This window comes from Pithys albifrons, chromosome 17 (assembly GCF_047495875.1).
Source record: "Pithys albifrons albifrons isolate INPA30051 chromosome 17, PitAlb_v1, whole genome shotgun sequence".
Taxonomy (NCBI): domain Eukaryota; kingdom Metazoa; phylum Chordata; class Aves; order Passeriformes; family Thamnophilidae; genus Pithys; species Pithys albifrons.
Genome location: NC_092474.1, coordinates 15,433,993 through 15,447,729, shown reverse-complemented (window position 1 = coordinate 15,447,729; position 13,737 = coordinate 15,433,993).

Here is a 13,737-nt window from a genome sequence, read left to right as displayed (position 1 = left end):
AGGTGCCAATGATGCACCTCCATTAACACTATAAAAGCAGCAATCCCTTTCTGTCCTGGCACCTTTTCGGTATGAGGATTCTTGGTCCATCTTCAATTTTTGGCTGAAAAATGGCAGTTTCCCAGACCCACACGTGCCATCGTGCTCTGCTAACAAGTGAAAGAGTTGATTCCTGCCAGACAGAGGGTATCAGGACACAAATTTCTTATGGCTTTGGAAAGTGAATCATATGCATCTCAGATCCAGGCCTAGAGCTTCTTTCTTGGTGAAAAGCGCAATTGTTACTTAGGAGAAGTAACGTCGCAGACTGTAGTTTAAGAGTACAATGCTCTGCTAACCAGTGAAACAGTTGATTCCTGCCAGACAAAAGTTTTCAGGACACAAATTTCTTATGGCTTTGGAAAGTGAATCGTATGCATCTGAGATCCAGGCCTGGAGCTTACCTGCTGAAAAGCACAGTTATTCTTTAGAAGAAGTTAATTTCCCAAATGGTAAATTAAAAGCAGCGTGCTCTTCCAAGAAGAGAAACAGTTGATTCCTGCCAGATGTAAGGTACCAGGAAGCAGATTTTTTATGGCTTTGGAAAGTGAATCATATGCATCTGAGATCCAGGCCTGGAGCTTTCTTTCTTGGTGAAAAGCACAATTGTTCCTTAAAAGAAGCTTATTTCCCAAATTGTAAATTAAAAGCAGCGTGCTTGTCTTGGTTTGAGGGGCAAAAAACAAAATGTTTACCCACAAGCGGAGGAGGGGGTTTCCTCCACAATAATCACGCCACTCTTTATCAAATTTAACAAAAGAAACTTTAATCAGACAATGGATACAAGAAGGATAACTGTTCTTACCAGATATATAGAGATATATAAATAGATTTATAGATATATATATATGTAGGTATAGATATAACTATAAACAGACCAGAGCAAAACTGCTTCCCCAACGCCACAGAATAAAACCAACAACCTCCACAACAACAACCCCCACAATGGCAAGTTTCCTCTGGGAGAAGAGTTATACTTACGAGGCAGTATCAGTGTTACAGCCTGGCTGGCTGCAGGGTGAGTTCCCAGTTGAATTCTGTCTCTCTCTCTGTGTCTCTTGTCCCAAAAGAAGAAGGAAAACTGGAAGTGGGGAAACGCCACATGTCCTGGAAAGCAGCTGCAAACTTCTCTCTCCCAGGTTGCTGCTCCAGCCGGGGAGGGCAGGCCATGATGCTGCAAGCAGTGGTGAGACTGGAGCAGAGGCCGGGACACCCACCACCCCAGCCCAGGGTCCCACGGTATTAACCTGGCATAGCCAAGAGTCTCGGTCAACACCTGGCATATGAGGGAAAAAGAGGGTTTTTCAATTTTGGAAGAAAGGGCAGGCAACTCGGGAAGTATTTAAGGATGTCATGTAGTTAGGTGATGTAGTTAGGTCATAAGTTAGGTCGTGTAGAAAGAAAATTACAAAGGCAAAAACACAATTTGGACTTAATCTGGCTGCTTCTGTAAAGGACAATAAAACTTGTTTTTATTAATACATTAAGAGTAAAAGGAGGGGCAAGGAAAACTTCCATTGTTTATTGGATGTGAGGAGGAATACACTTACCAAAGATCAGGAAAAGGCTGAGGTACTATGCCTCAGTTTTCAACAATAAGGCAGATCATCCTCAGGAGACTCCTGAGCTGGTAGAGAGGGATGGGAAACCAAATAGGCCCCCTGTAATCCAGGGGGAAGGAGTTAGTGATCTGCTGATCCACGTAGATCCTGACAAGTCTATGGGACCATAGGGGATCCTTCCTGGGGTGATGAGGGAGCTGGAGAAAGAGCTCATCACGCTGCTCTCCATCATTTATCCTCAATCTTGGTTCACAGGGAGGTCCCAGATGGCTGGAAGTTGGTCAGTGAGAGGTCCATCCATAAAAGAAGGGCTCAAAGGAGGATCTGGGAAACTCCAGGCCTGTCACCCTGATCTCAGTGTCCATCAGAGTTATGGAGTAGATCATCTGGAGTGTGATCACACGGCACACACAGGATGGACAGGGGGTCAGACTCAGCCAGTACAAGTTTAGGAGAGGCAGGTCCTGCCTGACCAACTTCATCGTTTTTTATGACCAGGTGATCCACCTGGTGGATGAGGGAAATGCTATGGATGGAATTCAGTAGAGCCCAGAATTCAGCCAAGCCTTTGACACCATCTCCCATGGCATGTTCCTGGAAAAGCTGCAGCTCACGGCTTGGACAGGGGCACTCTCTGCTGGGTTAAGAGCTGGCTGACGGCCAGGTCCAGAGAGTGCTGGGTAATGGTGCTGCACTCAGTTGGCATCTGGTCACTAATGGTGTCCCCAGGGACCAGTGCTGGGCCCAGTCCTGTTTAACATCTTTATTGATGATCTGCATGAAGGGATCAAGTCAACCATTAGCAAATTTCACATGACACCAAGTTGGTGGGGACTGTTGATCTGCTGGAGGGTGGGAAAGCTCTGCAGAGGAACCTGGACAAGTTGGATAAAAGGGCTGAATCCAACGGCATGACGTGCCAGATTTTGTATTTTGGCCACAACAACCCCCTGCAGCAGCACAGGCTGGGCATAGAGTGGCTGGAGAGTGGCCAGGCAGAGGGGGACCTGGGGGTACCACTTGAGAGCAGCTGAACATGAGCAGCATGTGCCAAGGTGGCCAAGAAGGCAAATGGCATCCTGGTCTGGATCAGGAATAGCGTGGCCAGCAGGAGCAGGGAAGTGATTTCTGCCCTCGTACTCCACACTGGTGAGGCCACACCTCAAGTGCTGTGCCCAAGAGTTTAGGAAGGATGTTGAGGTGCTGTAGTGTGTCCAGGGAAGGGCAATGAGGCTGGTGAAAGGTCTAGAGCACAAGTCCTGTGAGGAGCAGCTGAGGGAGCTGGGGTTGTTTAGAGTGAAGAGGAGGAAGCTAAGGGGAGACCTTCTCACACTCTACAACTCCCTGAGAGCAGGTTGTAGCCAGGTGGGAATTGGTCTCTTCTCCCAGGAAACCAGCAATAGGACAAGAGGGCACAGTCTTGTGCTGAACCAGGGGAGATTTAGTTTAGACATTAGGAAGAAGTTCTTTACAGAGAGAGTGATTGGGCATCGGAATGGGCTGCCCAGGGAGGTGGTGGAGTCACTGTCCCTGGAGGTATTTAGGAGAGTCTTGTGTGGCACACAGTGCCACGGTCTAGTTGACAAGGTGCTGTTAGGTCAAAGGTTGGACTCAGTGATCTCAGAGGTCTTTTCCTGAGGATGAAGCCTGGGCTTCAGGCAGCCCTGGCCTTGTGTGGGTTTAATTATGGCATGAGAAACCAGAGAGGAGGAAGAACACCTGCAGAAAATAACAAGATGTGTTTTGAGAATTGCCAGCAAAAGCTTGAGAACTGCCAGCACAGACAGAGATAGCAGACACCTATCAGTACTAGAGTCAAGTCACATGAACAAAGACTTTTAGCCAATTAAAAGAGATACATGTGCATGTGGACAGAGAAAAAGACTATAAAGAGTTAAACCTTGTTAAGGGGGTTTGCTGTTGCTGCTGTTGCTGCTGCTGCCTGTTGCAGGTCACTTGCTGCTTGTTGCTGGTGGCTTGGGTGCTTGGCCTGCCTGAGCCCCTGAGGTTTCTGGAAACTTTAACCCTCTGAATTTGTTTGTAGTTTATTTAGTTGTTAATAAAGTAGTATTTGCTGGCAGTTGGATTAAGTCTCTTACTACAGAACGCCTCATTTTCCAATATAGTTGACTCTGTGACTCCACCAGGCCCAGACAGTGGCAGAGCAGAAGAGCATGCTCAGAGCATGCCCAGCTCCCAGAGAGCAAGGGGAGGACAGGGGCCACAGTCAGCTCTGCCCCCACCCCAGAGGCTGCACTGCTGCTGGGGTGCTGCCTACCTTATAGAATCATAGAATCAATTGGGTTGGAAAAGACCTTCGAGATCATCAAGTCCAACCCTTGGTCCAACTCCAGTCCCTTTACCAGATCATGGCACTCAGTGCCACGTCCAATCTCAGTTTAAAAACCTCCAGGGATGGTGAATCCATCACCTCTCTGAGCAGCCCATTCCAATGCCTGAGCACTCTCTCTCGAAAGAATTTTTTTCTGATATCCAACTTAAATTTCCCCTGGCAGAGCTTGAGCCCATCGTGCCCCCTTGTCCTATTGCTGAGTGCCTGGGAGAAGAGACCAACCCCCACCTGGCCAAAACTTCCCTTCAGGGAGTTCCAGACAGTGCTGAGGTCACCTCTGAGCCTCCTCTTCTCCAGGCTAAACACCCCCAGCTCCCTCAGCCTCTCCCCACAGCACTTGTGTTCCAGTCCCTTCTCCAGCCTCGTTGCTCTTCTCTGGACTTGCTCCAGCCCCTCAATCTCTTTCCTGAACTGAGGGGCCCAGAACTGAACACAACACTCAAGGTGTGGCCTCACCAATGCAGAGTAGAGGGGAAGGGTCACTGCCCTGGGCCTGCTGGCCATGCTATTTTTGATCCAGGCCAGGATCCCATTGGCCTTCTTGGCCACCTGGGCACACTGTTGGCTCATGTTGAGCTTCCTGTCCCTCAGTCCCCCCAGGTCCCTCTGCCTGGCTGCTCTCCAGCCACTCTGTGCCCAGCCTGGAGCGCTGCAGGGGGTTGGTGTGGCCAAAGGGCAGGACCTGCACTTGGCCTTGTTGAACTTCATCCCATTGGAATCAGCCCATCTCTCAAGTCCATCCAGATCCCTCTGCAGAGCCCTCCTGCCTTCCAGCAGCTCGACACTCCCTCCCAGCTTGGTGTCATCAGCAAATTTGCTGATGATGGACTCAATCCCCTCATCTAAATCATCAATAAAGATGTTAAACAGGACTGGACCCAACACAGACCCCTGGGGAACACCACTGGTGACCGACCACCAGCTGGACACAGCCCCGTTCACCAGCACTCTCTGGGCCTGGCCCTCCAGCCAGCTCCTGACCCAGCAGAGGGTACACCTGTCCAAGCCATGGGCTACCAGCTTTTCCAGGAGCATGTATGGGAGACAGTGCCAAAGGCCTTGCTGAAGTCTGGATAGACACATCCACAGCCTTTCCCTCATCCACCAGGTGGGTCACCTGATCATAAAAAGAGATCAGGTTGGTCAGACAGGACCTGCCCCTCCTAAACCCCTGCGGGCTGGCTGGGTCTAACCCCTTGTCCATCCTGAAGGTGCTGTGTGATTGCACTCAGGATGATCTGCTCCATAACCCTGCCAGGTACCGAGGTCAGGCTGACAGGCCTGGAGTTGCCAGGGTCCTGCTTGCAGCCCTTTTTGTGGATTGGGGTGACATTGGCCAGCTTCCAGTCATCTGGGACCTTCCTACAGAGACAGGACTGTTGGAAGATGATGGAGAGCGGTTTGGCAAGCTCTTCTGCAGCTCCCTCATCACCCTGGGATGGATCCCATCTAGTCCCAGAGACTTGTGAGGATCCAGCTGGCTCAGTAAGTCAGTCACTATTTCCTCCTGGAATACAGGAGGGCTATTCAGCTCCCTCTCCCTGCCTACCAGCTCCAGAGCCCAGTTGTCTTGAGGGCCACCTGTCTTACTGGTAAAAACTGAGGCAAAGTAGGTGTTAAGTACATCAACCTTCTCCTCATCTTTCTTAACTGTATTTCCCTCCAAGTCCAACAGAGAATGGAAGTTTTCCTTGCCCCTCCTTTGTTATTAATGTATTTATAGAAGGATTTTTTGTTATCCCTAACAGAATTAGCCAAATTAACTTCAAATTGCACTTTTCTTTCCCTGATTTTTTCTGCATGACCTAGCTATCTTTGTAAATTCTTAATAAGTAGCCAGCCCTTTTTTCCACAGTTTGTAAACTTTCTTTTTATCCCTGATTTCCTTCAGAATCTCCCTATTTAACCAAGCTGGCCGTCTTCCCCTCCGGCTGGCCTTTGGGCACACTGGGACAGCCTGTTGCTGTGCACTCAAAATTTCCTGCTTGAAACATGTCCATCCCTCCTGGACCCCCTTGTTTTTAATGGTTGTTTCCCAGGGTATACTCTGTAGAGGTTTTAATGGTGGCTCTCCTTACGTCCCTGAGTATTGAAAATTCTATTATTTCATGGTCGCTGTGCCCCAGGCAGCCTCCAACCACTACATCATCCACCAACCCCTCTCTGTTTGTAAACAGTAGGTCTAGCGGGGCCTTACCCCTGGTAGGCTCATTTACCAGCTGAAGCAGGAAATCATCCTCTATACACTCCAGGAACCTCCTTGACTGCCTCTTCTCTGCAGTATGAAGCTCCCAGCAGATATCTGGCAGGTTAAAGTCACCCACAAGAACAAGGGCTGGAGATTTTGAGACATCTGCCAGCTGCTTGTAGAATAATTCATCCCCTTCATCCTCCTGATTGGGCGGTCTGTAACAGACACCCACAAGGGTGTCAGCCTTGTTGGCCTTGCCCCCGATTCTGGCCCACAGGCACTCAACCTTGTCACCGCTGACCTCAACTTCAACAGAGTCAAGAGACTCTCTAACATATAAAGCCACCCCTCCACCTCTCCTTCCCTGCCTGTCCTTTCTGAAGAGCTTGTAGCCCCCCATAGGAGCACTCCAGTCGTGTGAGTCATCCCACCACGTTTCTGTGACAGCAACTATGTCATAGTTTTCCTGCTGCACTATGGCTTCCAGCTCCTCTTGTTTCCCATTCTGCGTGCATTGGTGTACATGCACTTCAGCTGGGCCATTGATTTTATTCTCAACTCGGGCTCTACACCCTTAGGCTTTCTGGAGAGACCAGTTTCAGTCCCTTCCGACTTCAAACCTAGTTTAAAGCCCTCCTAACCAACCCTGCCAACTTATGGGCTACAGCTCTTTTGTCCTTCCTAGATAGATGAAGCCCATCTGGTTTGAGGAGACTGGGCAACACGGAGTTTGCCCCATGATCAAAAACCCCAAAATTTTGACGATAGCACCATCCCCTAAGCCACCTATTGGTAAGCTGGGCTTTCCTAAACCTCTCCTCATTTATCTCCTCATTCATCCCAGCTAGCACAGGAACTGAGGCAATTACTACCTGTGCTCCTGTCCCATGGAGTGATCGGGCCAGTGCCTTAAAATCTTTTTTAATTACTCTGGTACTTCTTTTATTGTTGTCATCACTTCCAACCTGGACAACCAACAGCGGGTAATAGTCTGAGGGTTGAACAAGCTTAGGAAGTCTCTTAGTAATATCCCTCACCCTGGCCCCAGGAAGGCAGCAAACTTCCCTGTGGGAAGGGTCTGGCCAACACAGAGGACCCTCAGTTCCCCTCAAAAGGGAGTCACCGATTACAAAAACCCTTCTCTTTTTCCTTGCATCTGTAGTTGTAATCTGTCTGGTAGACTGGGGGTAACCAGAAGACCTTGTAGACAGATCTTCCTCCTGACTGTCCTCCATCAGACTTTCTGAGTCCAGGGCCATATACCTGTTTTTTAAGGGCACCCTGGCAGGTGAAAGGGGTCAAGAGGGGGTGTTTTTGTCTTTACGACCAGGCACCTGTTTCCATTCGTCCCCATCCCTATGGTCTGTTCTGTCTGCCTGATGGCAGGAGGGGCTGGGCTTCACCACATCCTGCTGGGCTTCCTTAGGAGTTGAAAGGGTGTGACTCCACCAATCAATTTCCCTTTCACTCTCCCTTATGCTTCTGAGCCTTTCCACCTCTTCCTTTAGCTCTGCCACCTGACACAGCAAATCGTTCACCTGCTCACATCGTATGCAGGCGCTTCTCACACTGTCCTCTGGCAGCAGTTCCAGGCTCAGACAGTCTATGCAGCCAGAGGCCTGAGTGGCTGCATCCTTTTTAGAGGGTTCTGTCTGTATTGACACCCCTCTACTGGTAACAGGAGCAAAAGCTTTCATTTTTTGGGGCAGATATTCCAGTCATCCTTTCCCAGAGTGTTTCACTGTAATTCTGCCAACGGTCAGCTCTGATTCGTGCCCCACAACATTGAGCTAACACTCTAGTTGAGTCTTCACTAATGATTCTCTGTACTACATTTCTAGTTTGATATTCAAAATCGATCAGACCCCAGCGTTCCATATTTTCAACTATAAATGCTGCTGCTGCCCACCGATCTGTCACTGATTCTTGTGGTGACCAATGCTGTTCTATTAAATCTTCATAATGTTCTAAAATAAATTGATTAAACTTACGATCCCAATTTCCACAGATACCAAAATCTCTGTAAAAATTTTGGTGTACCCACCAAATTTGCTGGCATCCATCACAAAGTATTTTGTACCATACGTAATGGGGCTCATGCCATCCACATGTGCATTGGTGATCTGGTTCTCTTGGCCAACTCTCTCTCATTCGTGATGACTTTGACCACCTTCTTCCTCTCGTGTATATTAATTCTTCTGCTAATGGTATAACAGAGGAGGGGTGGCATATTATTTCCGGTTTAAATTGCACAACTAGTGGTAATAAAGTTTTTATCCAGTGATTCCTCTTAGCTTTAGTCCAACTCCGATCCATTTTCTGAAGAGGAATCTTCTTGCTTTGGTTCTGGGGCTTTCTTAACCCGTGAGTAATGGATCCAGGTGGGCCGCTCTTTGATCTGGATTGCAGTAAAGGTAGTCAGTAGCACTTGGAACGGTCCCTCCCACTTTTCTTGCAAAGGTTTTCCTGGAAAATTCTGAACATACACCCAGTCACCAGGGTTAAACGAATGCAATTTGCTGTCAGGTTGTTTAGGCTGTTGTTCTATTATTATAGTGGCATTTTTGTCAAAGTGTTTTCCTATTGTTGTTACATAATCATACACATATTGATTGCCTATTTGATCTAGGCTTTCACTGTTTACAATTTGCATTGCATAAGGTCATCCATACAGAATTTCAAATGGGCTTAACTTTTCTTTGGACCTGGGCTTGACTCTCAACCTGATCAGGACAATAGGCAAGGCCTGGTACCACTGTAGGTTAGTTTCTTGACATATTTTAGCAATCTGTTGTTTAAGGAGATGGTTCATCTTTTCTACTTGCCCACTGGCTTGTGGCCTGTAGGGTGTATGTAATTGCCACTTGATTTGCAATGCCTTGCTTATTGCTCTGACAACTTTTGCACAGAAGTGTGTACCCCGGTCTGATGAAATGTTCCTAGGGACCCCAAATCTTGGTATTATTTCGTTCAATAGTACCTTAATCACCTCTTTTTCTTTGCATGTTCTACATGGAAAGGCTTCAGGCCATCCAGAAAATGTATCAGTTAAAACTAACATGTACCGATACCCCCCTTTTCTCGGGAGTTCAGAGAAATCGATTTGCCACATTTCCCCTGGGAATTTCCCTTTATTAATTGCTTCTAAGTGTACTTTTGTTCCAGTATTTGGATTGTTTTTCAGGCAGCGCTCACACCGGGAGGTCACTTGTTTTACGGTAGTATATAATTTTGGTCCTGCTATTCGAGTTTTAAGATACTGGTAGAGGGATTCTAAACCCCAATGAGTTTTCTCATGCTCCGTCTTTACAAATTGGCACATTATTTTTCCTGGTAGTACTAACTGTCCTGTTTCCAACTGACCCCATCCACTATCTAGTAATTTACCCTTATTTCTCTGTATCCATTTATGATCTGCCTCCTGGTATTGCGGTTGGAAGTCAGTATCTAACTTCCCAGGTACTAATGCAGTTACCAGTAATTCTTGACCCTTCATAGCAGATAACTTGGCTTCCATGTCAGCTTTCCTATTACCTATTTCTGGGACGGTGTTACCTTTCAGGTGTCCCTTACAATGCATGACGGCCACTTGCTCTGGGAGCTGGACGGCTTCCAGCAGTCGTAGGATTTCCTCTGCATGTTTTACAACTTTCCCCTGGGTAGTTAATAGTCCCCGTTCTTTCCAAATCGCTCCGTGAGCATGCACTACAGAGAAGGCATACTTAGAGTCTGTCCATACATTTATACATTGTCCTTCTGCCAATTCAAGAGCTCGGGTAAGGGCTATCAATTCTGCCTTCTGTGCAGAGGTCCCCACAGGTAAGGGATTTGATTCGATTACCTGTTCCGTGATGGTTATTGCATACCCGGCCATCCTTACACCTTGCTTCACAAAGCTGCTGCCATCTGAGAACCAGTTTTCCACTTCTGGGATTGGTATCTCTTTGAGGTCCGGACAGCTGGAGTATACCGCTTCAATAGTTTCCATGCAGTTATGCTCAAGTGGTTCTTCTGGTGTCCTTCCTTCTAAAAATGAAGCTGGATTGACAATGTTAGTTACCTGAATTACTATGTCATCAGATTCGACCAGTATTGCCTGGTATTTCAGGAACCTCGAGGGTGTCAGCCAATGACCACCCTTCTGTTCCAATACTGCCGACACAGTATGAGATATAGTATCTCTGTCACTGTCACTGTCTGTAACACTGTCATCTTCTGTCCCAAGGTGAGTTTTCTGGCTTCTTCAATGTTTAGAATTACAACAGCCACTGCCTTTAGACACGTGGGCCATCCTTTGCTCACCTCATCCAGTTGCTTTGAGAAATAAGCCACAGCTCTTTTATATGGTCCCAGCTGTTGAGCCAACACCCCCAGGGCTATTCCCTGGCGTTCATGAGAATACAACCAAAAAGGCTTTGTCACATCCGGCAAACCCAGGGCTGGGGCTCTCATGAGTTCTAGTTTCAGTCTTTTGAATGCTGCCTCGGCTTCAGGGGTCCACTCAACAGTTTTTTGGTGTCCTTGAGTAGGTCATATAGTGGCTTTGCTAATATCCCATACTGGTATATCCACAGCCGGCACCATCCTGTCATTCCTAAAACGGCTCGTAAGTCTCTAGGTGTTTCTGGCTTAGGCATCTGACATATAGCTTCTTTCCTTGCTGTTCCTGGAGATCTTTGTCCCTTTGAGATTTCATATCCCAAGTACACTACTTGTTTCTGTATTAATTGGGCCTTTTGTTGGGAGACTCGGTATCTGTTTAAGCCCAGAAAATTTAAAAGCGAAATCGTCCATTCTTCACACTCCTTTTCAGTTTTAGTCGCCACAAGCAGATCATCTACGTATTGTAGAAGAACGCCATCTCCCGGTGGCCGCTCCCATTGTTCTAATTCTTTAGCCAATTGGTTTCCAAAAATTGTTGGACTATTTTTGTAACCCTGTGGTAACACCGTCCAGGTTAATTGAGTCTTTCTTCCTTCAATAGATTCCCATTCAAAGGCAAAAACTTTCTGACTTTCCGAGGCTAAGTGAAGGCAAAAGAATGCATCTTTCAAATCTAACACTGTGAACCAGATCAAATTATCTTTCAATTTGGTTAGGAGGGTATATGGATTAGCCACTACTGGATGTATAGTTTCTGTAATTTCATTTACGGCTCTCAGGTCCTGTACTAATCTGTATGTTCCATTTGGTTTCTTAACTAGCAAGATAGGTGTATTAAATTCTGACTCGCATTCTATCAATAATCCTAGCTCTAAGAATTTCTTTATTATAGGTGCTGCTCCTTTCCTATCTTCTAATCTTAGTGGATACTGTCTTCTGTTTACTGGTTTTGCTCCTGGTATTAGCTCAATTTTTATGGGTATTGCTTGCTTTGACCTCCCAGGTGTATCGGTTGCCCATACTAAGGGGTATACTTTATCCATGAGTTGTTTATTATTTTCATTGTTTTATTCAGGTTCAATATAACTCACGGCTAAACTTAGAGCCGCCACCCACCTATCTTCGTTGACCAAAAGTTCAAATTCTCCTTTATTAAATTTGATAACTGCTCCTAAGTTCTCCAACAAGTCTCTCCCCAGTAAAGATTTAGGAGAGTTAGGCAGGTATAGGAATTAATGTATTCCCATTTGTTTTCCAATCTTATATTTTAGAGGTCTCAGAAAGAATGCCTTTTCTGATTGGCCTGTTGCACCCATGACCTGTACAGATTCGTCGCTTTTTGGTACTAATTTTTGATTCAAGACCGAAAATGTTGCCCCAGTGTCGATTAGAAAATCTAGTTCTTGGTTACCTTCCCCTAGCATCACTTTAACCAGTGGGCCTGCTAGGGTATGACCCACCGGTCCCCTTCATTGGTTCTGGTGTGCTATAATAGTGGGAGCATTTCCAGTGTTTGCTGTCAGAAGGGGGCAATCCCGCTTCCAATGACCCATTTGCAGACAGGGGGAACACTGGTTTGGCCCCACGGTCCGCGGCATATGGGCACCTCCTCTTCCCCGCATAGGACTGCCACGACCTCTTCCCCTTATATTAGATCCAGTAAACCTGCTATTAGGCCCTACGGGGTATTGGCCGTATGCTTCAGGAAGTTCTTGGGCCACAGCTACTAAATGCTGCTTCTTCGCTGGTCTTTTTTCTTCCTTTTCTCTGTTGTTATACACTTTCCAGGCTTCTGTCATCAGCTTTTCCAGATTTTTATCGTCTGGGTGTCCTATTTTCTGCAACTTTCTTCTAATGTCTGGGTTGCTCTGTCCTATAAATAGTCCAACCAGTTGGGCTGTACCTATTTCTGAGGCGGGATCTAAGGGAGTGTATCGCCTCATTGCCAGTCTAAGCCTGTCTAAATAATCTGTAGGTGATTCCCCTATTTCTTGTCTAATTTGATACAGAGCAGCCCAATTTATTGCCTTAGGTATTGCATTCCTTAAACCCTCTGCGATTATTTCCCGGTATTGTTTTAACATTGCATAGTCTCCTGGGTCATTCACGTCCCATCTTGGGTTTTCTCTGGGAAAGATGTCCTGCAGATGTCCTCTTAAAGACCTCACATGTGTCCTGGCCGCATTTAACACTAAGTCCTTTTCAGTGGGAGTAAACACATTCAATAGAAGGTCTATATCTTCCCAATCATTGTCCTGGTTCCTAGCTATTAGTTCAAATCTCTGTGCTATACTTTCTGGCTCTTCTCTGAAACTTTTTACAGCCTCTTTCCATCTATCTAAATCTCCTGATGAGAAGGGTACCTTTATCCTTCCTTGTTCTCCTTTAAGGTTTATTACTTGTCTGAGGGGTGCTACAGCTACCACTCGGGACTGAGTGTCTGTCTTCTTTCTTGATTTTCCTTTACCTTTTTGTTTTGTTGACCTAGTTTGGTATGAGTGGCTGGTACCTTCTTCTGATTCCTCACTGTCAGTACTGCTTTCAGATGAACTAGACATCATTACTCTTTTTGGAGTTCTATACTCTATACTATCCTGCCTTAGTAGTGCTGCTGTGCCCTCTTCCGGATTCTCGGTTTCCTTCTTTCTTGTTTTCCTTTGAGTTTTGCCTTCATCTTTATTGTGTTTCTTCGGTTCTCTCGGGGCTACGGGGCTTTCCATTAAGCTTTCGGTGTCTGTTTTGTCTTGTGGTCTTTTCATTTCTGGAGTTTTTGGTATTGCCCTGGTTTCTACAGCTTTAGCAGTTTCTTTTCTATCCTTTGCCCGTGCCATATCACTCACTGTGTCATCCTCCCTGCTTTCTTGTTTTCTCACCATCCCTGGCGTTGCGGGAGCACTCTTTGTTGTCCTTGTTTTTGTGGCAGCCTCAAATATTTGAAACCTTTGTATCAGGTCTGTTATGTCCATAAGGCTTTCTTTTTCACTATCGCTATCTTGTCTTTTCCTATACTTAAGACATTGTTTTCCGATACTGCAAGCATCGCAACAGCGTTCTTTGACCCTAGACTTTTTCTGGTCCTTTTCTAGTGCTAACACGAAAGGGTCTTGAAGTGGGATATTTATTCCACAATCTCTCTGCCACTCTGGTTTGTCTCTCAATGTGAAAAACATATCACAGTATGTAACCTCATCCCACTTTCCTAGTCTGCG